General features: G+C 42.9%; 1 long non-coding RNA gene across 1 annotated transcript; it reads left to right on the forward strand.

Annotated features, from left to right (window-relative positions):
• The first annotated feature begins 1,678 nt into the window (after positions 1-1,678).
• On the forward strand, positions 1,679-10,045 carry LOC122464349. Its single transcript, XR_006288296.1, has 3 exons — positions 1,679-1,830; positions 8,767-8,773; positions 10,035-10,045. It is a non-coding gene; the product is annotated as an uncharacterized LOC122464349 (long non-coding RNA).
• The last annotated feature ends 16,548 nt before the right edge of the window (positions 10,046-26,593 follow it).

The following is a 26,593-nucleotide window of genomic DNA, read 5'->3' on the forward strand; positions in this document are numbered from 1 at the left end:
ACCTGCTAAGAAGAAACAGCCCTGGGAGGCAGTGCTGTGCCTAAGGAGTGGAGAAGAAATTCTGCAGTGCCTGAGAGCAGGGGTATAGAGCAGAGAACTTTAACATAGCCCAAGAGAGGAAGAAAGATCATTTATTCTGGATATTTATTTGGATTCTGTAGTTGGACTGTTAGCCTCAAAGGGGGTGAACTTTAAATATGACCTGTCTGCAAAAAATGTAGACAGCCATCATGAGACCAAACAAGTGGTCATCAGGGGGTGCTGGACAGGAGGATCCCTGCAATGACACAAGCTGAAGTCAGGGGTCAGTGAGTGAAATCAGTTAGTCTGACAGGAAAACTGCAGCAGGATCAGATCAATGGACTCCCAGGGGTGTGTCTTATCCACAGGACTAACCTTCCCCCTGCTCCTTCCCTCTCTCCATTTAGCCAAGCACTTTTGATAGGAGATGATAAAGATTTACCAAAGACAATGTCAGGAGGTTTGCTGAGGGGAGAAGGGAGAACACAGTGATGGAGTCAAGCAGGGAAAGGAGAGGGAAGAACATCTGCTGATGACCCCTCACCTTTGGAGGGCCTTGAATTTGGGATTACTGACAGGAGCTAGCTCCTTCTCTTAGTGGTGTCTGCAAGGGTCTCCCCTCATCCTCTCCTCTCTGACCAGCCACGCCCCCGAACAGAGTGAGAGAAGCTGCCAGGTGGGGGTGGGGAGGTGTGGAGACAACAAAGACCCCACCCCAATTGCTGGGTGCTCCCTCAGTTATCCAGTGTGCTGTGCTACCTGGCCCATTTGCATGGTCTCCTGTTCACAGTGCACACACAGTCTGTTACTTTTCCTCGTGTGTACCTTCAGTCTTTAGATTCTAACCATTGCAAAGTATAGTACAGAGAGGTATGTGCCATCCACCCAGCTTCCCCCTGCCCCCTTTTAACATCCTCTTTCTGCCAACTATATAGCTTCCCCTTATTGAGCTAATTAGCCCAACCATTGCCCCCAAGTGTCGACAATCCCCATCATTATCACTGATTCCAGTTAAATCTGTAATCTTCTCTGTTATGCAGTTACCTAAGTGACCTGACACTCTGTCACACAAGCTATGAGACCTCCTCAGAGACCCACTCAGAGAAGCAGCTGATGGTGGGTAGAGTGGAGAGCTGCTGGAAAATCCTCAACAAGAGAAGTTTGGACCAGCCCTACCTGATGAGTTCTGGTAGCACTTTTCTCCCACTATCTTTACAACCTTCTGGAAATCTGACTTCTGACAATCCCCCAGACTTCACAGGGTTACTTACATCAGTGAGATGTTTCAACACTGGTTGCTTATTTAGTAGTTATTTAGCTGCCTGTATTATTATAATGTTTAAAAGTAAATAGGCACCTAAAAGAATAACCGGGCCTGTTGGTAAAGTGACCAAATTATGACTGTGATGGGTTGGATCACAGAAACCCTCTTGGGAAGTGTCACCTGATGTGCCTAGACTGCTTCCGACCCTGCACTAAGCTCAGGGGCTTCTTAGTTAACAGAGACTTTCCCAGCGCCCAGTGTTCAGCCTTTCTGCGCAATTTGCAACCTGTGCCGTTCTAGCTTCTTCTGATCTTCACTCTTACTTATTTTGCTTACTTTTCTGTCCCTTTTTCCCTTACCCGAAATAAGCAAGCAGAACATAACAAACCAGTGACCACTTTGTCTGTTCTCCAGCCACCACACCCAAAACTCACTTAAAATCACTACCAGTATCTCAAAGGAATCAGCTGTGCACAGCCCTGCTCAACTACACCACTGTGACAGGTTGGATCACAGAAACCCACTTGGGAAATGCCACCTGATGTGTTTAGATGATTTCTGATCCTGTTTTTCCCGGCAGCTTGGGACTTCAGTGCCCTACCTGGTTTGAGCCAGACACGCTAGCCTGCTACAAACACAGACCCAGGTCTGAACTATGTCCCACAAACTGCAGGCTTAACTGAAAACAGCTCCCAATTGGGTTCAAACCCCAAATAAATCCATTTTACCCTGTATAAAGCTAGAAGGAGGCTAGTCTGTAAAAGAAACTTATTGGAACATTGCTGAGGGTGAGATTTCATCTGTAATCACTTTCTTACTCTATTAGGTTTAGACTTGCATGTTTTATTTTATTTTGTTTGGTAATTTACTTTGGTCTGTCTGTTATTACTTGGAACCACTTAAATCCTACTTTTTGTATTTAATAAAATCACTTTTTGCTTATTAATTAACCCAGAATATGTATTAATACCTGGGGGGGCAAACAGCTGTGCATATCTCTCTGTCAGTGTTATAGAGGGTGAACAATTTGAGTTTACCCTGTATAAGCTTTAATTAATTAATAAGCAAAAAGTGATTTTATTAAATACAAAAAGTAGGATTTAAGTGGTTCCAAGTAATAACAGACAGACCAAAGTAAATTACCAAACAAAATAAAATAAAACATGCAAGTCTAAACCTAATAGAGTAAGAAAGTGATTACAGATGAAATCTCACCCTCAGCAATGTTCCAATAAGTTTCTTTTACAGACTAGCCTCCTTCTAGTCTGAGTCCATCAACCACTCATACCCCTATGGTTACTGTCCTTTGTTCCAGTTTCTTTCAGGTATCCTTTTGGGGTGGAGAGGCTATCTCTTGAGCCAGCTGAAGACAAAATGGAGGGGTCTCCCAAGGCTTTATATAGTTTCTCCTTGTGGGTCTAAACCCCTCCCTCCCTCCCCCTGTGTAGAATCCCCTCTACAAGATGGAGTTTTGGAGTCACATGGGCAAGTCACATGTCCATGCATGACTTAGTTCTCTACAGGAATGTTCCCAGGAAAGCTCAGATGTGCATTGGTGTCTATCAAGGTCCATTGTTCAAGTAAATGACAGTACTTGGAGAATAACCCCCTCACACTATGTTGATCAAATTTGCCTTAGGTGCTTTCTACAGCAAACACTTTAAATACAAGCCTAGAGCTAACACTCATAACTTGAGATATAAAAATGTTACATGCATATGAATAGGATGAATACATGCAAAAGAACATAATCTTTGCAAAGATATGTTACGTGGCATATCTAGCATAAAACATATTCCAGTTATGTCATATTTACTTTCAGAAGCATATTTCCATAAAGCATTATGGGGTGCAACTTCACAATGACAACTGTGAGGGTGTAGGCTAGAGGCCACATGATATGACAACATGCTAAAAGTGATAGAAAAGGGCAAGGAAAGGGGTCTATGGAAGGAATACTTCATGAATTAAAATATTACAAGTGATAAAAACCAGCTGGAGAATGAAAGATCTCAGATTTATGTAGAGATCTGTAGAACTACCCAGGCATGGCACTCTGGTAAGATAAATCTCCTCCTTCCAGGTCAAGCTACTGCCAGATAAATTTTCTTTCAGATACATTTGTAAAATGCAACAGTGGCATTATATGGCCAGTTAAGTTAATGCCTAACATCCCAGACAGACTGCTATCCCAAGCCTTGTTTCCCATTTGCAGAAGTAGTCTGAATACGAACAATGTAATTATAACTTGGGTACCAAGGTCTCCACATTTCAAAGTAAAGCTTCATTGTGCTGTTGTTGTGTAAATGTTGGTGATTTAGGACCTGATTCTGGGAGAGAGGTTGAATTCTTCCAGGTCCCATGAAAGCCCATGGAAATTATGGATGCCTCAACAGGATCAGATCCTTGAATTTCACAAACAATATTTATATATGAACTATTCCCTCCTTGCTGGATATTAAGTGGCATGTGATATCTGTTGCTAATCAAAATGTTAGGCTATTTTTTTTGGATGCTCCAGAATTAAGCATTATGACATCTTGGTAGATTTGGCAAATCATTTTTTGTTGTACAGAAAGAAAAGTGTGTGGTGAGAGAAGGAGCAAGGGTATTTAGAGCAGGAATGATTGTAGCTATATGCCAGGACTTCTTTTTGTATGGAGTAGCTGAAAAGCTGTCTAATGCTGATACAGGGCCTCATCTGTAGCTTCTTGTTCATTTGCTTGAACTTTCAGACCTCCCAGCGTTTTAAATTTTTTTAAATTTCATTTGTTTTAAATCTGAATGTAAAGGGCTTGCTCACTAGACGATTAATGTAAGAGGAAGTGATAATCTTCACAGTATTGCTGAAGTAATAGCTAGGCCTTTTTATCCATTTCTAGTGCACCAATCACTGGGTGCCAAATACAAGAATTAAAATCTGTGTCATCTTGGGAGGACCATTTGCTCTGCTTCTCCCTTGTGATGTTTTATCATGTGGATTTTACTACATTCAAGCCATATATTTCTAAAATTTATTTACACTGAATATACCTGTTCTTTGAATGGGGAGGGTCATCTCCTGTAGAATACGTGTATAATGTTGGTAAAGTGCAAAGTACAGCACTGACCACTTTTAGAAGCAGAAACAAATATAATTTAGTGCTGGGGAAAGATGCCATCTAGACAGCCTTGGTAATCGAAGTCTGCAGTTCATCCACAGGGAACAGCAATACAAGAATGCTGACACTTCTCCACCTGTATGCCCTGATTGTGATTGGGAGAGAGGGTCTCTCAGAGTTAGATGGGCAGATCCCTCTCATACACATTCATTTCTGGGGAGCTTACAACCAGGGCACTTATTTTTATCAGTTGTGATATGGACTGAATTTAAACCAACTTGGCAGTCGATGAGCAGACATCATCCAACACTAATGAATTTTGGTTGCTATAGGGGTGACTAGAGCCATCTTAGAGGTAGCCATACATCCAGTCCCAGTATGATCTGCAGTTCTGAAAAGAATGTCTGAATGTGGGTATAGCTGTATTAATGAGTGTGTTGTTATTGATACACGTTCTGCCTAGCAGGCGAGAGAGGGGTAGAACTTGGGAAAGAATTTGCAAACTCTCTGATCTATTCATGGCTCGCTGGCTGAGTTCACGTACATTCTATAGTCTCAGATCCACTCTGAGTAAAGCTCCTTCCTAGGAAAGCTCTTGACAAAACATTATTCACATTGTATTAAGTGTGCAGTGAGGCTTTCATTTATACCCAATCTATGCTTGATTGTCTGCTTCTGGTGGGGGAGGGCAGCAAGATCACTCTTTATTCAGAAAGGAAGATGCAGGAGAAAGTCTCGGCTGTGTGTGAAGCTTTTTGCCACCTCCGCTTGTACATTCCTGAAATCTGACACTGCCAGTAATTTTTTTGTTTTGTTCCAAGGTGCTTATACTTCAGACGGTGGTGTCTTGACATTCACATCCATTATGTGAACTGATTGCAGAAATAGCTCAACTCGGCACTCTCTCTCCCTCTCTCTTTGGGATATTAATCCGCTGCTACGTTCTGGAATTGAGTGGCTGTCGTTCTCTTCCCTGGTGCACAGACACACTGAACAGCCCACATGCTCCCCAATACCAGGAGTGCTAGATCATGAGGAAGGCAGAGAGCATTTTCAAAATTAGGCCACCTCATGGTTCAAAACTGAATCCACGTCAGCACATTTGAGCATTTCACCCAGCTGATCAGCCACAAGTGCTCTGGGTAAAATATAAGCTCTTTAGTCTGATGGTTGCTACCACTCATATCACATTATGGGAACCAGATTGGCTTCATTAGGCACTGGCTGAAAAGTGTACAAATGAGACTGAGGTCAGCAAATTTAAAAATGACTGTTTCTGTTACTGTGGCAAAGAAAGATTAGCTTTGAGGTGAGGAGACCGTGTTACCTTTTATACCCTGTTGACTTTTAGTGCTTGAATTTTTATACAAGCACTGCAGGCTGGTTCAAGCAATGCAAACTGTAGTAATTACTCCAGATCTCAGTCCATCACTCCTTGGAGCAGATGTCCTTAGGGAAAGAACCTGCAGAAGGAGAAGAGAGAGGAGAAGAGAGAAAATTAGAGTAACTGTACATTAGTGAAATGGGATGCCCATCTGGACTGGGGGCTAGTGCTGGCAGAGCTCATGGTTGCTGCACAGGATTTTGCCATGATGTTGCACTATTTGCTGTAACCATTGGGTGCTTCTCTGACTGCCAGCACTTAGGAGGAAACACGTCAGATGGGGGAAATATCAAATGTTGGAAAACAGCTAATTCCTCTGCTTAACTATTTCTGGAGCCTAAACACTCGCACTTCTGTAAAAGGCAATGAAGATTTTTTGGAAGGGGGGAAGAAAGGGGGAGACCTGAACTGCACCAAACAAAAACAAAAAAACCCATGGAGCTGTCTGTGTGAAAGCTAAAGAGGAATGCAAAGATGCACTGACAAAACAAGCCAGAAATCTGGAGGCCGAGGTTCTGAAACGCGTACGGTGTGTGTTGTTCTTACCGCAAACCAAAAATATGTTCCTATTTGAAATGGTTGAATCCACAGCTGTTTTAAAATCCCTTGGTACTTCTGAGACAAATGATCGAAGTCAGACTGTGCTAACAGGGTCAATTTTAGAGCCAAGCGAGAGCTGTGACTGATGCAGAATCACTGCAATTCCAACCCGTTTCACATCAATCACTTCTCAATGAAAATCCTGCGGGGCTGCCGTACTTTCTTACAATGTTGTTTACATTAGAAGATGATGTAAAGCTCCTCCAGCAAAACTCTGCTGCTGGATTATGATCCTCACTAACGGCAAGACAGCTAAAGTTACCATACTTATTGGAGCTGCAAGACAGACTGGGAGATGCTGCAGACCACCTCCAAATTCACACCTCCAAATGCAGACATTCATGTGTATAAAACATACCTGGCAAATTATCCCAATGATTATAAAGTACCTTGGGGTGAGTCTGCATCTTTATAAAGTAACCACCATTGACGTTGTACTAGCTGAAATGGCTTTAATACATTTCCTCAGAGTAGCAGTTTTAATTCTGAGAGGGTTGGCTGTCAGGAAAATAATATTTTTCTCAGAATCACACCTGAGCTCAAAACCTTGCCCTATATGTCAGAGCAAATACATCACAATTTTCTTTTGAATTGCTAGGGCAGAATTCACCAGAAAGACAAAAATGATCTTCAAGGGAGTATGCTCCAAAGCAGGGAGGGTGAAGAATCAAATCAGGATATAAACCCCTCCAGCAATATACTATAATCACATATTGGGAAGGGAAGGCTCACAGTTGTTCCAGCTGTCAGGCTTTGCTAAAGAAAGATTGTGCACCTGTTTAATCTTGATTGAAAGCTCTCAAGTTATGATTGCTATGCTCTAATAAACCCTGTTAAATATTTGTATATTAAAAATACAAAAAAGGAAATCTTTTTAAAGTGACAGTGAATGAATAACATCTCTACTTCCTTTGTCCTCCAAGTCTCTGCTGGACAAGCTATTGCTTATTTCCTCCCTCTTTCCAACTTACTGATTCAATGCTTAGCTGCATTCTTTAAAAAGGAACAAATACTCTCGACAAACCAGTGATGCAGAGTGGTCACCATTTAAAAACAAAGAAACAGGTACCACCCAATTGTATCAGAGATCTTCTCGCATTCCCCTGTATTCATGTGACAACACGTACAAACCCCACACCAAAAAGAAAAGGACTAAGGAGCCACATTAGGCCCAGGCAGCCCCATCCTGCCACACCTGCAATGTCTGTGGGGTTGGAGGAAGAGCTCTAAAGGAGACCAGACCACTTCAGCACCTATTAGTGGGGAACAGACCCATGTTCTGAGCTCCCAGGAGGGGGCACTGCCTGGGACCTCTGCCTATTGGGACTACCAGAGCCACTGAGAATGGGACTCTTGATGCTCAGAAGGGCTGAGATTTACCTTTCGTTTATTTTGTTTAAATGTCTTTACTCTACCCATTGGGAGAAGGGGACTGGTAGGAAATAATTTTTGGCAGCAGCAGAACAGCACCTTTGAGTGCAGCCCTTAGGTATCTGCCTGGATTGGAACCCAGTGGAGAGAGTGGGCCCAGGGTCCTCTGCCAAACCCTTAGGGGTACAGAGCCTATCCTGGCACAAGAAAATCTGGAAGGGAAAAGACCTCTGAAACTAGGGGTTAGGGATCCCAAGACATAGAGACCCCTGGTGACCCCTTACTTGTGCATAGGGCTATCTTTTGCCAGGCTCCTTTGCATATCTTAAGAGGAGTGAGGTGCTATGAGCTAAAACCACAAATAAACTTACTCATGGCAATGCTGAGCATCACCACGTGTAACTTTTAGGTGCCTAGAAATCACAGGGATTCACAAAGCCTGAGTCAGACACTTGGGCTCCCTATACAATGAATGGGGAGAGATGGGTGCCTCAGAGCAGGATTCACAAAAACCAACATGCTAGGCAGGCCTCTGCTTAAGCTGGTTACTGGCAGATGCCAAGGAGAGGGGTGTGTCCTTAACCCCACCCCTCTCAGAGAGTTAAGCATGTAAGTCTGGGCTGTAGGGAGGCCCCTTTCTGTGCTTGGGACTCTCAGCTCTGAACCCTCATGTGGAGCTGGGCACCTGTGCTGGTTTTTCAAGAAGTGTGGGAGAGAAGGAGTTCCCTCATAACTTCTAGCCCAGTGGGTAGGGTATTCACAGAGTGAGTTTAGGCGCCTACGGTGTTCAGCAGCAGCTGGCTGGGAGTTTTGTGAATCCCAGTGGAGTCTGATTCTGGGATTTAGGTACCTCAAGTGGCAGTTGGGCACCTAACTCTTCTGGTGAATCTTGCCCTATGCATCTCAGTCAGAGGGTTGAGCCTCTGGAACTAGAGTCCCACCTGTGAGGATTGAACGTGATGGCTGGCAAGCACCTAGAGGCAGACTCACCACAATGCTGTGCCCAGATATCAGGAGGCACCCAGGCTGTGAGTTGCCTACTACAATTCAGAACAGGAAATAATGCAGCACCTCAGATGCTGCTGCGGTTTTAATGGTGATCACTGTAACACTGTGGGCCAAGAAACTCCATTGTCTTGGCTCTCCTGATACCAAATGCCCTCTCGCCCTCTCCCCCTTCACTACTATTGAGGAGTCTGGCTTCCTGATTTCAGGTCCAGTGAGTCAAAATCTGATGTTTTTTTATTTGAACTGAATGTCCCTGACTCTGCAAGATCCCTACAGCTCATGTGATGGACATTTCCAAATCCTATCCTGGGTTTCCGAGTAATTAGACACAGACAAAAATGTCTTTCTGTGCTGCTCATCAGGATACAAAAGAGACCTGGACCCATTTGTCCCCCTCTTTTAGTCAGTCATATGTCCTTAAAATGTGTTCACTCACCTGCTGTGCAGACTGACTTTGGAACATTCCCTTCTGATATCCCCTTACATGCTCTCATATACTCCATCCTATGTGCTAGCAAACTACCCTGAGCTAACTTGCAAATGCTGCAATGGCAAATGGCAAACAGAAGTTAAGCCTTGCTGAACTTCTCTATTTCATATTGAAATGTCCAGATTCTCTCCTGGAAAGCCTTTCATCATACTGATAGAGAGCCACATAGTTTAATGCACTACTACGAAGTGCTTGGATACTAAGGTGGTGAGGGGGATATAAGAACCTATCTAGAATAGAACCAAACTGACATTGCAATAGCTTCTGAAACTGAGCTTGCAAGCTGTGCTTCATGAAACTGCTCTATTCTGGTCCTGAGGACAGCAGGAAATGTGGTCACATGATCCATCTTGCCATGCATATTTGTCAGACTTATTTCATAAAGCTGGCCTCAGATGTGGTTTTAGAGGTAGCTGATGTCTGGTTGACATGGTCTGTTTTCAGATGTGGTTTCAGAGGCAGGCCTCCCAAGTGCTCCTCGTTTTGCAGAGTGCTTCTCACGTGGGAAGGAAAACTAGAATCATAGAATCATAGAATATCAGGGTTGGAAGGGACCTCAGGAGGTCATCTAGTCCAACCCCCTGCTCAAAGCAGGACCAATCCCCAACTAAATCATCCCAGCCAGGGCTTTGTCAAGCCTGACCTTAAAAACTTCTAAGGAAGGAGATTCCACCACCTCCCTAGGTAACGCATTCCAGTGTTTCACCACCCTCTTAGTGAAAAAGTTTTTCCTAATATCCAACCTAAACCTCCCCCACTGCAACTTGAGACCATTACTCCTTGTTCTGTCATCAGCTACCACTGAGAACAGTCTAGATCCATCCTCTTTGGAACCCCCTTTCAGGTAGTTGAAAGCAGCTATCAAATCCCCCCTCATTCTTCTCTTCTGCAGACTAAACAATCCCAGTTCCCTCAGCCTCTCCTCATAAGTCATGTGTTCCAGTCCCTGAATCATTTTTGTTGCCCTCTGCTGGACATTTTCCAATTTTTCCACATCCTTCTTGTAGTGTGGGGCCCAAAACTGGACACAGTACTCCAGATGAGGCCTCACCACTGTTGAATAGAAGGGAATGATCACGTCCCTCAATCTGCTGGCAATGCCCCTACGTATACATCCCAAAAATGCCATTGGCCTTCTTGGCAACAAGGGCACACTGTTGACTTATATCCAGCTTCTCATCCACTGTAACCCCTAGGTCCTTTTCTGCAGAACTGCTGCTGAGCCATTCGGTCCCTAGTCTGTAGCGGTGCATGGGGTTCTTCCGTCCTAAGTGCAGGACTCTGTACTTGTCCTTGTTGAACCTCAGGAACTAACCATGCTCCTGCTCCTCACTGGGCCCAGATTTGGCAGAGTACTTAAGCTTGTGCTTAAATCCATCTGTAATCAGCAAAGCACATAAGCTTTCCTTGTTTAGGTCTCACAAAACTTTCCAACCTACGCGTTGGAGTATTGTTGCTGCTGCCCTTCTGGTTCTGGACCCATTTTGAGGAGCTTCTGAGCCACTGGATGCTCTGGTCTGTCCCCTGCCAGCCTTAATGACCCTCTCCAGGACCTTCTGTGCAGAGCTATTCTAGATCTTCCCTGCTGTGGCATGCAGTGAGTACAGCTGTCCTCTTTGTGGCTGCCTCACCCATGGTCCCTACACAGCCCCAGGGCATGGCTCAAATAGTATGGAGGGCCTTACATGGGGCCTTTACACATGGTAAATTTAACCCAAATCATGGTTTTTTACTATTATTGTTGTGGAAGAGACAAAGGCCATAGTATCTCGTCTCCCAATTTACAAAACCTCTGGATTCATGAATATCTACAATTTCTCCAGACCCTGCTGTGGGGCTGAGCCCCACATCACCAAGTAAAGCACTCCTGGCCCCTGCAAGCGTTTTAATTCTTTTCATTTGCAAACATAGAGCAAAAAATCACTCAGGTGCTGATGTGCCTAATTGCCCAGCAGTGGCAGAAAGTGATTTGGCAGCATACTCTTCAACCTGCACAGACTGATTCTTCACCTCACCATATGTCTGCTCAGACATTTACTACTCGCCTGAACAAACAGCATGACAGCCTGGAAACTCCATAAAAGCCGTGCATACTTTTCTAGAGAGGCAAATAAAAATAATTCCAAAAGCTCAGTTTTTCTCTGTGTCTGTGCTGGAGGCTAGAATTATGTTTCCAACCCTGCTTCCCACTCCTCACCACTATCCCTTCACCGTAAACCTTGCAGATGCTGGGAATGAAATCCTACTTTCTTATTGGTTACCGTACTGGTCTTTATGTACTAAAGAAAGACTGTTAACATAAACAGAACCATGGCAAAGTTGGCTTTTCCTATTGCTATTTGCAGACTGGGTTGGTTTATTTCAGGCTCTAAACCCATGCTGCCAGTCATTAATGTGCAGGAAGTGCCCTCCCTATCAGTCATTATTGCTTAACTGGCCTGCAGTGGAAAGGTCTCAGATTGTCAGACAATATGAATGCTGCATAATTACTGCTTTACTGCTATTCCGTACTTTTCAGGAACTATACAGATTGCAAATCCAAGAATTCTGATAGGCAACTGCCCTCCTGGAGTTCATGGAAGAAAATACTGCAGGGAGCCCCAACAATAGCCCCAAACACTTGCAGTATTTATCACTATTGCAATCTGCAGTGTTTGGGGCCATCACTTTACAACATCGTAGAACACTTTTACAAGGACAATCATATTTCCACCATAAACACAGCAACCTCAACTTCTTGATTTATCCTGCTGCTGGGAGAAGAATATCTGCAAAATAGTTAATCATTAGGCATTCTAGTAGAATGATACCTTCAGGATATTTCCTTTTGACTCAGTATTAACAGTATCCCATTCTAAGTTCTTTGGCTTGGGTATCTTGCACATTCCTCTTTCTCATACTCTTTATTGCGCTGCTCTCTCAGCAACAAAAAGTTGACAAACGCCTTCCTCTAAATCCAATGTCCTGTTCCTGCCTGCATCAGGTAGAAGGGGCTGAATTGCAGCAGTCTCAGCCCATTACCCAAGGAAATGAAATAAAAGAACATTACTGGGAAATACAGGCATGAGGAATCCGATTTGGGTACTGGATCAGATGAAATGAACTCACAGCCAGTCTGTATACTCCACCTGCTGGAGTCTCAGTGCTTTCGCCTGTGTTGCTTACCCTTTTTTGTGCCACATAGTTGTTAGATATAGATGTTCCTTGCTTAAACACAAGTCCTTCCTCAGGCAAAACTCCCACTGAAGCCAGTGAGAGTTCTGCAGCAGTAGAGACTGAATCTCGATCCTAGTCTGAGATGTATTAGGAAGAACTCTAAATCCATACCAGACACATTATATGTGTGCTCCTGGGGATGAATGCACAGGGGAGGCTTAATGTACCATGCGTTGTTGAATTTCCCTGACTCCTCTTTGGAGTATTCCTCTCCCCAGACAGATGCACAAAGTACATGCTGGTGACTGGAATTCAGATGTCTCCTTTTACTGTCTGAACCCTTTATGGGTATCAGTGAGACAGAGGGAGCACACAGGCACATAGTGTTCTAAAGGTTCTGGGGGAGAAGGTGTGCTTGCAAGCTGTCACCACTCACAGACAGCCAAAACGGACACTGAGCCAGGACTGCTGGATCCCTGTCTGGAACCCGGCCAACCTGAGGAGGGAAAGAATCCTGCACAAAGAGGGCAGGCATTGGTCACTCAGTTTAGTTCCTGGGTTAGATTCAGCCCACAGAACTGAACCTATTTGCATCAGGGATGCTCTTGCCCTAATAGCAGGCCACCAACTGAGAGTCCTTGGAACAAATGAGCTCTTTCATTGTTTGCCAGAGCTTTGAACCACCCCTACACAATTCATTTGGCCACTAGAGTTGCTGCCTTGTACTCCCCTTCTGTCCCCTCCAAAATTACCTGCTTTAGTCCAAGGAACTGTCCCGATTGTTCTGTGTCATCTGTGAGACTGCCAGCATCAAAGTAGTCCAAATAGCAGTTCCTTTGTTATCAGTCTGAACAACCCAACCAAGGTCAAGGGAAACTCAGACATGTCAGCACTGGATTGAGCTTTCCCTCTAAGTTGTATATGTGCAGGACAGCTATCAAAATCCATACACTGGTTTCTTTTACAATTCTCTCTCTTCTCTGGCAGTCATTTGCCATTAAATATTACTATTAGCGTCCATGAATGGGAAATACTGTAAATCCATTCTTCACAGGACTGAGTTTATTCACTCTTCATACATACACACATCACACATGTCATACCTAAAGTCAGACTTCACACAAGAAATAATCATCCTCATATCTCATCCCATTTGCACTGGCTTATGTGGTATATTAAGAGGCTTAATGGCAGTGTCTTGGCCTGTACTAAGGCAGCAGGATTAAGCCAGGAAGAAAGTAAGTGGGTTTGAAGGCCTTTCCCCCTCACCTTAAAACAGGGGTGTTCTATTTTCTTATAAAACTGAAGAGTCTTGCACTCCATATATCCTGCCACATGGTTTTACTTTTTTATTTTTATAATTCTTGAGTGAATTTATTGCTCATGAAAAGTAAGGGCTTGGCTGCCCTGGAGAGCAGATGCCTTTATTGAACAGAACAAGTACAGCACGAGCGGGGGTAGTCCAAAGCTTCTCTGCCAAGGTGCTTCAACTCCGCTCCAGAAGGGCCACCTCAGCACTGGGAGTGGAGTTCAGTTTCCATGTCGTTCAAATCCTCAGCCTTCTACTGAGACTGCCAAGGAAGAGGCTAACTAGAGCCACCTGTGCTGATGGTTTTTCTACTGGAGAAACCTATTTATTTATTATCCTATGCTTTTCTTACCCCAGCCTCCCTCTCCCCTGCTGCCTTATTTGTTTGATTCCTCTGTTGCGTCTTGCCTTTTAGACTGTAAACTATTTGGGGCAGGCACTGTCACTTACTGTATAGCACCATGGGTTGCTGAGCTGGTTGAGGCCTTTAGGCCGTAACGTAATTTAAATGATAAATAATAGTTCAAGTCCTAAAAAAGAGGCTACGACTTCCAATCCATTTCAGCAAAGAGCCATCTGATGATAATGACTTGCGGGTGCTATTAGTCTAACTTGGGTTTGAGCTGGTGAGCTAGAAGTGAAAGTTTCCTGGGATTATTATTATTTAAATTAACATAGCACTGAGGAGCCCTGGTCATAGATCAAGACCCCATTGTGCTAGGTGCTGTACAATCACAGCACAAAAAGACTTACAGTCTATGTCACAGCACCATCCAGATCTAATTCTGATTTATTTATTTAAAATTTCACCCCAGGGAAGCCACAACTCCTTTTCCAGGGGTTCCAGGGAACAGGCATAAACTGAATAAATTAATACATTTCAAATATTAAAGCAAGGTTTCTCTGAATTAGATGATCAAAAAAGTACACAACACATTAAATGAATCCAGTCGTCCCCTATGATACTGTATATACAGTACATATTTTTGTTTCAAGTAAATCCAGCTCGGTCTTTTCTAAGAGGGGTAACAAGTTTGACTTAAAGAATTAGGAGGCATTTGCAAACAGGTGCACTATGGCTTTTTTGCTATAGTCTGAAATGTTAGGAATGGGCCACTGCCCGTCTGGCTACCCTTTGTTCCTCTGTTCCTATGTCTGGTGGGACTGAATTCCAGTCATGTGGGGATGATTTTGCTAATTAATATTTATCAAGTCTCTCTACTCTGGGAATACAAGTCAAAGAACAACTCCCAGTAAATTGAACACGGTCTAGAATTAGCACTATAAAAATATGTCAAGAACATTTCCTCCTTAACACCGAAACAACAAAAATACTGCTGTGATTCACACCTATTTTTAGGATTCAACCAGTTCAGTGTCTCATATTGTACATTTCACTGGGTTCTGAGTTCATAGGATTCCATGCAAACTATGACGCTCGGTAATGTGTTGGATCAGCTGGCCAGCATTCAATACACTTTAGATCAGTGGTTCTCAAAGCCAGTTCACCACTTGTTCAGGGAAAGCCCCTGCTGGGCCGGGCCTTTTTGTTTACCTGCCGCATCCGCAGGTTCGGCCAATCGCGGCTCCCACTGGCTGCAGTTCACCGCTGCAGGCCAATCGGGGCAGCAGGAAGTGGCGTGGGCCAAGGGACAAGACGTCAAGAATTATAATATTCAAAAACCAGTAGGAGAACACTTCAATCTCTTTGGTCACCCGATTACAGACCTAAAAGTGGCAATTCTTCAGCAAAAAAACTTCAAAAACAGACTCCAGCAAGAGACTGCTGAATTGGAATTAATTTGCAAACTGGATACAATTAACTTAGGCTTGAATAAAGACTGGGAGCGGATGGGTCATTACACAAAGTAAAACTATTTCCCCATGTTTATTACCCCCCCCACACTGTTCCTCACACGTTCTTGTCAACTGCTGGAAATGGCCCACCTTGATTATCACTACAAAAGTCACCCCCTCCCCGGCTCCCCTGCTGGTAATAGCTCACCGTACCTGATCACTCTCCTTACAGTGTGTATGGTAACACCCATTGTTTCATGTTCTCTGTGTATATAAATCTCCCCCCTGTATTTTCCACTGCATGCATCCGATGAAGTGAGCTGTAGCTCACGAAAGCTTATGCTCAAATAAATCGGTTAGTCTCTAAGGTGCCACAAGTCCTCCTTTTCTTTTTGCGGATACAGAGTAACATGGCTGCTGAATAGAAAAGTAAGTAATTGCTGCAGTTGCTACAAGGCTGTTTTGTAGTCACGTAAGAGAGGAGAGGTGGTCTGTGCCCTTATACATGGGAGAGGAGGTGTCTGCAAGGCATTCTCTCCATTAAGATGTGGTTCACCATGCAACAAAGTTTCAGAACCCCTGGGGTATAGCAAAGTACTGTAATAATCTTTTTTAAATGTGAACTGATCTTGGCCTAGAAAAAAGATTCCAAATAAGGCCTAGAAGAGCTGTGACTGGGCTACTAAGTGTTGGACCTTCCTAAATGATATATCAAGACAAAAACAGAAATCTTAATAAGAACTGAGCTTTTTTTCCAGCTCTATTAATACAGTGACTAAGGGATGGAAACTAATCTGAGGAAAGATCAGAGTCCATGAAGTATTTATCCCCTGGGCCCTATTTTCACTCCTGCTTTGTAGAGTGAGCCTCTAAGGCACAGGTTCAAGGTAGAGAAGATTCAGAGAGACACTGCCACATAGGGAGATCCGTGCCTCAAAAGGGATCCTTGAAGATGATGTTACCTCCTTCCCTCTCTGCAGTCTTACTGCAGAGAGGACTGAGATCACCTGGCCTCTGCACTGATTCCCAGCTTCCCCAGTCCTCTTGGCAACCCAGCTGCCCAGCGCAGACTTTCCAACCACAGGTTTCAGAGTAGCAGCCGTGTTAGTCTGTATTCGCAAAAAGAAAAGGAGTACTTGTGGCACTTTAGAGACTAACCAATTTATTTGAGCATAAGCTTTCGTGAGCTACAGCTCACTTCATCAGATGCATTTCCAACCACAGTCATTCAAAAATCGTGATTCAGGCCCTCGAAAATCATGAGCTTGGCTTAAAAATCACGAGATTTTTAAATAATAAATGTTGGGTTCTTTGTCTTCTGGGTTTTGAGTCTTCTGGGTGTATTTGATTCACCTTTTCAGACTTTCCTCTGTAACCATTAGGGTTAGAAAGTTACTTTAAAAAAAAAATATATATATATATATATATAATATATAAAAAGATGAGATTCTCTTCAGGTAGAGAGCATCCGAGTGCTGCCAATTTGTGCAATCATAATGTGAGGCAGAGACTGTCTTTTTATTTTGTATTTGTACAGCACTGAGCACATAACTGAGCTTTTAGTGTGCTATCTGATATGGGAATACGCAGCTGAATCTCTTCTAGGCCTATCCAATTTTGGGTGATGTGGATTTGGCTACAATTGAAGGAACGAGGCAGAATTTGAATATTTACACAGGTCATCATGTAACTGCAAAAAATGTAGGACAGATGATTTTGCATTAATCTGTAATGTTAAGTACTTAATCAACAAGTTAAATATTCTTCAGGCTCATAGCTCGAGTGACAACATCTGAATAGTTTACTGTGAATTAAGTGGGCTTAAATCTAAGCACATGAGTGTTTTTCTAATGACTGCTGATAGATGTAACCAGAGTTTCAGATATGCACATTTATTCCAGGGACTAGATAATGTGTTAAATCCAGCTTTGGAGGGTTGGTTTTTGTTTGTTTGGTTTGTTTTGTTTTGTTTTGTTTTTAGAATTGTAAAAACCTATCTAAAGGACCAAAGCATCAGAAATATGTTATTAGTGTTGTTTATTTGGCAGTTGCTCAATAAGGAGCCCTCTCTTGCACTTCTGTACGTGGTTTGGTTTACTGCACAGTAGGTCTGTTCCTACTAGAATATTATTGTCATTATTATGAAATACAAGACTATGAACAATGATAGTCATAATTTTTAAAGTGCCTAGTCATTCATCTCTCTAGGCTTCCTGGGGCACCCTGTCTACTTTGTGTCTCTTCCTGGTACTCATATGGCCCTGGTACTTATAATAGCCGAGCACCTGGCGATCTTTAGTATTTCTATGCTCACAACAGCGCAGTGATGTAGAACAATGCTATTATCTCCCTTCTATAGATGGGGAAATGTGACCCACAGGTCACATAGGAAGTTTGTGACAGATCAAGGAATTGAACTAGGCTCCCTCAAATGCTAGCTAGCTCCATACCCATTCATCCATCCTTTCTCTCTAATGAGACGTGATCTGTGTAAGCCCTGATCCTTCCGTGCGTAACATGCAGGTGGGCCGCTGCACCCAGCTGGCACACCATTAAAATCAGTAGGTGCTGTGCAAGTGCAGCAGTCGGTTGCAGGATCAAGGCCTTAACCTATAAACTCTGCAGCGGGGGAGACTGACCTAGATCCACAAAGGAAGTTAGGCACCTACATCCAAGATTTATCACTGCAATCCACAAAACCACTGCTTGGCTGCTCCCTCACCTCGTAGGTACCTACACTTACTCAGCACCTAAACTTCTGCTGTAAAAATTCCAAGGTGCCTAAGTCTCTGCCCCTCTTTATGCCCACTGCTGCCTCACTCTAGGCACCTGGATGCCTAAATCGCAAATCAGGGGAAGATAAGCAGGAGAGCACCTATCTTGTCTCCAAGGCCCGATCTAGTAGGCATGCTCAAAGGCTACCTAACTCAGCACAAAGTGGGAAGAAGAGAAAGAGGACCAGGCATTTCATTGATACAACTGCTGCCTACCAGGCACACCTTTTGGAAGCAAACAGAAACATGGGTTCAAAACATTTCAGAGAATTATTATTATTTTTGCATTCCAGCCTCATCATCAAGAACCAGCCTTGTAACCATCAGCTCTTCTGTAGAAAGGTGCTGTAAGGACTTATTGGAGCCCATTTGTGCTGATTTTTAAAGCCACTCAATTCCACGCTCCCAAACGGGTCAGTGTTGAGTTATAGGAAGCACATGCGCTCCAGTGGATGAGTACATTGCTTCCACATTAGCTTTTAAAGGTTATTTTCTTACATGGGTGCCTTCGGCTAAGAATAATTTAGCTTAGTTAAAAAAAATCCTGACATTTCTCCAAATTACTATTGGACTTGTACAGTTTTGTATGTTGGATATCACTGGACTCACTGGCCTGGTGGTAATGCATATGGAGCTGCCATATAGAATATATAGGGTTAGGAACCCTGAATCCCCAGGCTAATAAAGCCAATGAAAGTGCTTAGGGTTAGGACTGTGTGCAGTCTGCTTAGAGGCCAGACACTGCTTGGTGGTGGTTTTTTGCAGCAGCAGCTGGTTTGCCTTGAAGCAGGTTATTGGGAAAATTAGTGGCGGAAGTTGGCTTTTAGAGTTTGGAGATTCAAACGTTTGTAGTGTTGTTATTTATTATTGAATTATAGATATAGAAAATTATACTGCACTGCAGGACTTAGGCCATAAGGCCGGAACTTTCAAATCACTGTGTTTGGTGCTTTATAGATGACACTGAGATTTTAAGCACCAAAATCCATAATTAGACACCTTCAGTAAAAGTGGCCTGAGTTTTCAGAGGTGCTAAGCGCCCATGGCACCCACTGATGCGCTATTGGGCTGGAGGCTCTCAGCACCCCTGGCTTTTATACAACCGTAAAGCACCTGGCGCTACATAAATAGCAAAGCTATTACAATAAGTAACACACTAAAGGAAAAGTAATTATAGCAGAATTCAGAGGAGGATGAACAAGCTCCCTTGTATGCAAAAGTTGTTGTCCGGGATGGACCCAGGGAAAGTGAATCCCTCCTTTGAATCCTGCTGGGGAGAATCTTTCCAGAGTCCTGATAAAGTGAAGCCCTGAATGCCATGCTCAGCGTGAGCAAATAATTGCCAGATTTGTCTAGGAGAGAGGGAGGGGGGGAATTTGCTAAGAGAAAAAAGAGCATTTACTAATGTTGTAACTATTAGCAGTGAACCAGGTGTAGACTTTGTGAATATTTTAAGTTTAATTTAATTTAGCACTTGGATTAGGTGTATGCTATTTATAAGTAAGCAACATGGAACGAGTCCTCTGGTCTTGTAGCAGGTGGGAGCCAATTTAGCTCAGAGTCAGTGAGTGTTGTGCATAATTCTGAGTTTTGTCTTTGCCCTGCAGGGAGAAGCTTGAAGCCCTGTATGTCAGGCAGTGCCAAATAATCAGTACATAAAGAATAGACGTAAGTTGTCTAACTAATGGAATGCTTTTTAATAGGCAATGTCAGTGTGTCTCGTTGGCTTTGTTATAGCTACACCATAACCCTTTGTGTTCAATAATATTTGCATAAGGTAAAGTAGAAGTGGTTTGTTCTGCCTTGATGGCTCTCCCTGTTAGAGAGGTGAATTTGGTATCTTCCACTGGACACAAAGAAACAGCTTCCAAATGTCCATGTAGGAGGCCTTGCTGAAGAGCAGTGGTGCTGCACGGAGACACGTGACAGGGGCTGCGTGAATGCGGGGAGCTCTGACTTCTCGCTCTAAGTGCAGAGTTTGCTTCACTGTCTAGACGCCATGGCTCTTATTAAATCAGATTCAGAAGTTGGAGACGCTGGTCTGGCAAAGTTACCAAAGCAGTAAAACATTGTAGGAGACAGGGACAGACAGTGAGGTTAGCCTGTGGGATTCATATGGCCTGAAATCTTGTCAGTGCAGTCAGCAAGAGGCAAAGCCAGTCCCAGCAAAAGAGGAACTCTTAAACATCCAGCAAGCAGGATGAGGAGCTGTTGAAATCAGAGAACTGTTAATTAAATCAGTGATATTGAGTTATTTCTGCTGCTGTGGGTTATTAAAATTTAGCATTGAGGGTTGTGTATGTTCAGAATGGCAACTGAATAACAAACACCATTATACTTGGTCTAATATTTAAAATCCTCCAAATATTATCACGAAGAAGTAATAGATCTTATGTGTTGGGTTACAGAACATGTCCTACTAGACAGAGACTGACTGTCAGCACTTCTAGATGTCTGACTCTAGCCTAATAAAATGCAGACACCTTGAGAGAATACCCGTGACCCAAAAACCAAATTGTGTTGCCAGGGCCCGATCCTGTAAGGTGCTGAGCAACCGCTACTCGGTCTGACTTCCAGGAGAGTTGCGAGGTCTCAGCAGCTGGCAATCTCTTGTACAGAGAAGACACAGAGCCTGGCTGGTTTGGAGGGGTTTGCTGTACTTCTCAAAGTAGCAGTGCACCTTGCCATGCATGGGAATACATTCAATGTTGTCATTCACCTGAGAAGTTGTTCACTTATGGCACTAAAGTATCTGTGAAATGTTTACTGCTGCTGTACCAGGCACACACTTCGTTTTTTAAACAGGTCACAATTTGAGTCTTAATATTTGCCTCACAAAATTGATTTTGTTTATGATAATTTATGGGCTTTCCTGGAGCATCAGCCAAATGCTGAAAGCACTGATCCTAGCACCACATGCTGGTATGAATATTAAAAATAATAATTAATAAATAATGTTAGGCAATATTTAGATTTTAGTATCACATAAATTCCAATCAGGACAAGAAGAGTTGGTCTCTAGCCAAATTCCAAGAAAATAGTGTGGCCTCAAGCCTGCAAACATTCTATGCACATGCTTAATTTTACTCATGTGAGTAGCCCCACTGAAACCAAAGCATCTTTATTCTATGCCATTTAAAGGCAAGAGCCCCAAATGGGCAGAGTATTATTTATTTTTAAGCAGGATTTTCTATTTGCAGTTTAATTTCCTTGTCCTATATGTGAATGTTTGCTGCATATTCAAGTACATGGTGAGATCTTAGAAATGTGCTGGGTTGAAAATTGCAGGTTGGTTCTATACTAGAAGTGATTGAAGCCAAGAAATCCCACTGCACGGAAGATTCAGATGTAGAGATGTATACTCACTTTAGTTTTTCTTTTAAACTATCTTGCTCACTTTTACTAGCTATGTTGCACTATCTTTCATGCAACTTCTCATACACATGTTTGCCCAGAGACCCTGTTATTTCTCTCTAAAAGAGAGAAAGCGGAACCAATTTGGAATTTCCACTTAACTTAACTTGCCGTGGCTTTACAAAAGGGGCCATGAAGCTATATATTGTTTTCTTATGTATCACTCCATATATGCTTATATCCTCTTTGATTACATCATATGGTATAATATGTATATTCTAAGGTCCTGATCCCCAAAGCACTTGCTATTGAGTGTAATGCTTGCCGCCATCAGTAGTTTGCTGAAAGCAATGAAACTATGTTTGGTAGAAAGTGTTTGCAGGACTGGGCCACAGAATGATATCAAATACTATCCTGCACACATTGCACTGCATCAGAGATTTATGGAAACTGGCAGGTTTTTCCCAACAATGGAAGTGGCTTGTGTTAACGCACCAGTCCCATTCAGGAGCTACCCAGTATGGTTTGTGTTTGCAAGAGTTCCCAGCTAGAGTTAGGCAGATCACAGAAAGCCCTGAGAAAGAAGATTATCCTCCAAAAATAACCCAGATGTCAATTTACACATGAAATAACCCTGAGCACCATCGTTTTGAAATAATATACTGTGAGCCACCTTCCCCATTAGTTTTCATAAGAAAATAACTGCTGTGAAAGGGTTAGGGTGTTGTTTGTGTCTGGGGATGTGCTTTCATTCTTCTGACAACAAGAGTTTGCATAGAAATTAGAAAATTACAGGTGGTAAAGGTCTGTTAGGTCTTCTGGCCTGTTACCTCTGATAAAAGACACAGGATCGAGTGAAATGAGGGCAGAATGTTTCATTCTATTATTCTTTACTGGGTTTGCTGTAACACAAAGGCTTTCTGCTCTTAGTTGCCCTGCATGCTAGCAGATGATGAAGATACAACAAACACGGAGACTTGTCAAACCTTCAGAGGCTCATTCTTTGTAGAGATAAACTGTGTTACTGGGATATCTGACACATGCAGGGATGAAGGTGTTAATCTGTTCACATCTAAGGCATAGTCTGCAGGCTGCTGGTAATTGTGGCCCCCATAAATGTGCCTGTCATGCCACCTAAGTCTTTAAATATCCAAACTCAAAATAGATGTCTGTGCAACATGTTGGGCCCAGAGCTATTGTTTTGTTAGTATTATTCATTTAGCTTCAGCCAGCTGCTCTCTACATTCAGAGGAACTGACTGGAATTTGCAACCAGGCAGACTGGGATGATGACTTATTCCCTAGGCTGAGAAACCAGTGCGTCAAAAGTATGCTAAATAAATATTCACTAACACTCCTTGCAACCCAGTGCCTCAAAAACAAATATGCCCATTAAATATTAATTCCAGCATAAGTTGCATGGCATGGTGTTACTCATATGTTAGTCATGGCAGGTTATACCAGGATATGGTGCTTGTTAGACAGGGCATTGTAATGTACTAGATAAGGTGTATGGATCCCACTGCCTTGTGCAGGATGGACTGGACCTGCTTAAGTGTTTGTGATTACATTGCCCTCTAGTGGCAAATCCATGAAGAGGTTAAAACCCGTGTTAGTCTGTATCCGCAAAAAGAAAAGGAGGACTTGTGGAACCTTAGAGACTAACAAATTTATTTGAGCATAAGCTTTCGTGGGTTCTTGGGTTAGCCAAGATGGTGTGATACAACATGAAATGGTGTCATGTTACAGCATGACATAGGACATCAGGAAGGCTTTAAACTGACATGGTGCAGGCAAATTTTGTACAGCCATAAGTTACTGTATTTTTATGGAGACTGATTTTACAGAAAAGAAGCAGGTTTTGATTATTTTCATTCTATTCTTAAACCTTTGTGGATATTGCATAGCGAGTAACAATATGTACAGTCCAGCTGCAGATTAATGATTAACTCACAGGCGGTGAGTTGCCCCAACCTCTCTTGCCGTGTTTGGCACTACTTTAGAAGCCACAAGAACAGACATACTCTCTATATAGTGTTATTGCTGCTCAAAGAAATTGAGTGTTGTTCATACTGTCCTGTGAAAGCAAACAGGATGTTCGAATGAAGGGTTAGAAGTATGTGTAGACCTCAGTGTTTTCCTTGTTTGCATGAAACTGCAAGTCAGCTAGTGTATTATCCTAGGACAGTAGTTTTCAGCTAGTCAATTGTGACACCCTCTCCCGCCAAGGAGAGCACTGGCATTTGTTTGTGGAGCTCACAAGGATAAATTGATCCCTGGCATAAAGTGGCACAATTTCAACTTCAATGGAGCTGTGTCCACAAATACCAGACCTTAATTTGGCCCCATTCCCTGTCTTTAGTTTTCTGCTGAAGTGGTTTTGCTCAGCTGCTTATAACAGCTCCTTACCAGGCACAAGGAGTGCCAGTGAGCCACTGGGCTGATTCCTGGGGTGCATCTGTTGGAGCCTCGCAGAACCCAATAACACTTCCTTTGAAGTATCAGCAAAGGATTCCCCAATGTATTTAAGGAGGAACGGCTGCAACGGACTGAGTATTGGATTATGGAGTTGTGGTAGCAACCAGGCAAGGTACTAACAAACTTCAACAGGACTTTAGTTTTAGAGTGGAAACCTCTTTACCAAGCTGCTGCTGCACCCTCAGTAGCTCTCACTCAGCCTCCTCAACTCCCCGCCCTTCCTGTTTCCTGTCCTTTGAGACTTCCAACAGCCAGTGCTCCCAGTTCTAATAATTACAAGCAGCATCTAAACACCATGTTCCCTCCTCTCTTAAGAAACTCTCCCAATTGAAATAAACATTGTTCTGACCACAAGAACAAATATGAAACAAGACACTATACTGTTGGCAGAAATATTACACTGAAAACACTGTAGATACTACATAACATAGTCTCTAGTCCAGAGAGATGGTCGTTTGGGTCTGACAGGCAGTCTCTCAAGCCCCAGTTCCAGTGCAATGCCTTGTTGTGTTGATACTATGGTGAAGTCATGCAATGCAGATTGCGTGTTGGCATAATCTCCTCTTAGTGCATAGGCAGTGCAAGATAAGAAGCATTCCATACCTGCCTATCAGAAAGTCGATAGGTGTCAGGTCCCTTCTTCTCTATGGTTTTAAGAGGAGCTGTGAATTTATGGTCCCCTTTGTGTAAAATTCCAGGTTTTCGTATTCTGACGAAGGAACCACACTCAAACTTTGGTTCCTTAGCACCCTGCCAGTTGTCTGTGAAAGCTTTATACTTTGCTTGGTTCTGTTCAACTGTTTTTCTCACATCATCCTCGGTTGGGGCATCAGGTCGTGCCTTTAACAATCCAGCAATGTTCAGTTTAGTATTCATCTGTTTCCCATGCAGTAACTCTGCGGGTGATCTTTGCATTGTGACATGTCATGTAGCCCGGTATGCTTGCAAGAAATCAGTAGTGAAGGTTATCCACAATCGCCCTTCCAGTTTAGCCGTTTGCAAACTCTCTTTCAAACTTCTGTTAAACTGTTCGATTTCCCCATTGGCTTGAGGGTAATATAGGGATGACCTTCTGTGTAAAATATTCCTCTGTGCTAGAAAAGTTTCAAACTCCAGGGAAGTAAATTGACTACCATTATCTGAAACCAGTTCTTTGGGGTTATCTTCCCTGCTAAAAACTGAAGAGAGGAACTTAATTACTGTAGCAGAAGAGATTTGCGATGTAAACACTGCCTCAGGCCATTTACTGAAATAGTCTATTAAAGTGATGGCATAATGGCAGTCACTTGGAGCAGTATCACAGGGTCCTACAATGTCAATCACCACTTTTTCCAATGCATTTTCAGGAAGAGGAACAGGCTGTAATGGAGGAGTACATGTCACTGCTGTCTTATCATGCATTTGGCAAGTGACACAGGATTTTATGAGTGCTTCAGTTTGAGAGTCCATCCCTGGCCACCAATACAGATCCTGTAGTCATTGTTTGGTTCTGACAATTCCTTGATGAGTATCGTGTGCCAGGTGTATGAGTTCTGACAATTCCTTGATGAGTATCGTGTGCCAGGTGTATGAGTTTTGACTGAAATTCTTCTCGCCCAAGTAGCCAGTGTATACCTTGTAGCACACAGCCATCAAGCAAAGAAAGTTCATTCTGAACTCTAAAATAAGGCAGCAAAACTGGGTAAAGGTTTTTAGGGTTACTGGGCCATCTCTTTGTCAGAAATTCCCATAGTTTTTGTTGAATTGGACACGCTGAACAAGCAGCTTGAAATTGTTCTTTTGTAACAATTGTGGGCAATGCAGGAGTGAATAGTGCAAGTACTGGACTATGTACAATCAAGTCTTTCACCATTTCGAACCTAGCTTGTGCATCCATTGTCCACACTAAGGATGAACTTCTCTGTAGTAATTCTCGTAACGGTTCAATGACAGAAGCATAATTGGGAATGAATTTTGCATACCAGGTGGTAAGACCCAAGAAGGAACTATTAGGTTTGAAAATCTGTTGGAGGAGGAGCATTTGAAATTGCCAGGGTATGATCTGGATCAGGTTTTAGTCCAGCCTGTGAAATTGTATGCCCCAGAAAGGAAAGTTCAGTTTGTCTAAATTTGCATTTGGACCTATTGAGCTTGAGGCCTGCTTTCCTGATGCAGTTTAGTACAGACTGCAGGTTATTGTCATGCTCCTCAGAAGTATTTCCAAACATGATAATATCATCCAGATAACACTGAGCTCCATGTTGATTCTTCAGAATCAATGACATAATTTTTTTTGGAAGGCACTTGGGGCAGATGCGAGACAGTATGGAACATGTTTAAAACTAAATAGTCCCTCATGTGTAATAAATGCTGTGAGGTCTCTGCTATCTTCATGCAACATAACCTGGTAGTATGCGGTCTGCAAATCAAGATTAGAAAACATCTTTGCTCCACGGAGTTCTGCAATTACTTCTTCTATGTGAGGAAGAGGATGGCTGTCAATCACAA

The sequence above is a fragment of the Chelonia mydas genome, chromosome 2 (genome assembly GCF_015237465.2).
Source record: "Chelonia mydas isolate rCheMyd1 chromosome 2, rCheMyd1.pri.v2, whole genome shotgun sequence".
NCBI lineage: Eukaryota > Metazoa > Chordata > Testudines > Cheloniidae > Chelonia > Chelonia mydas.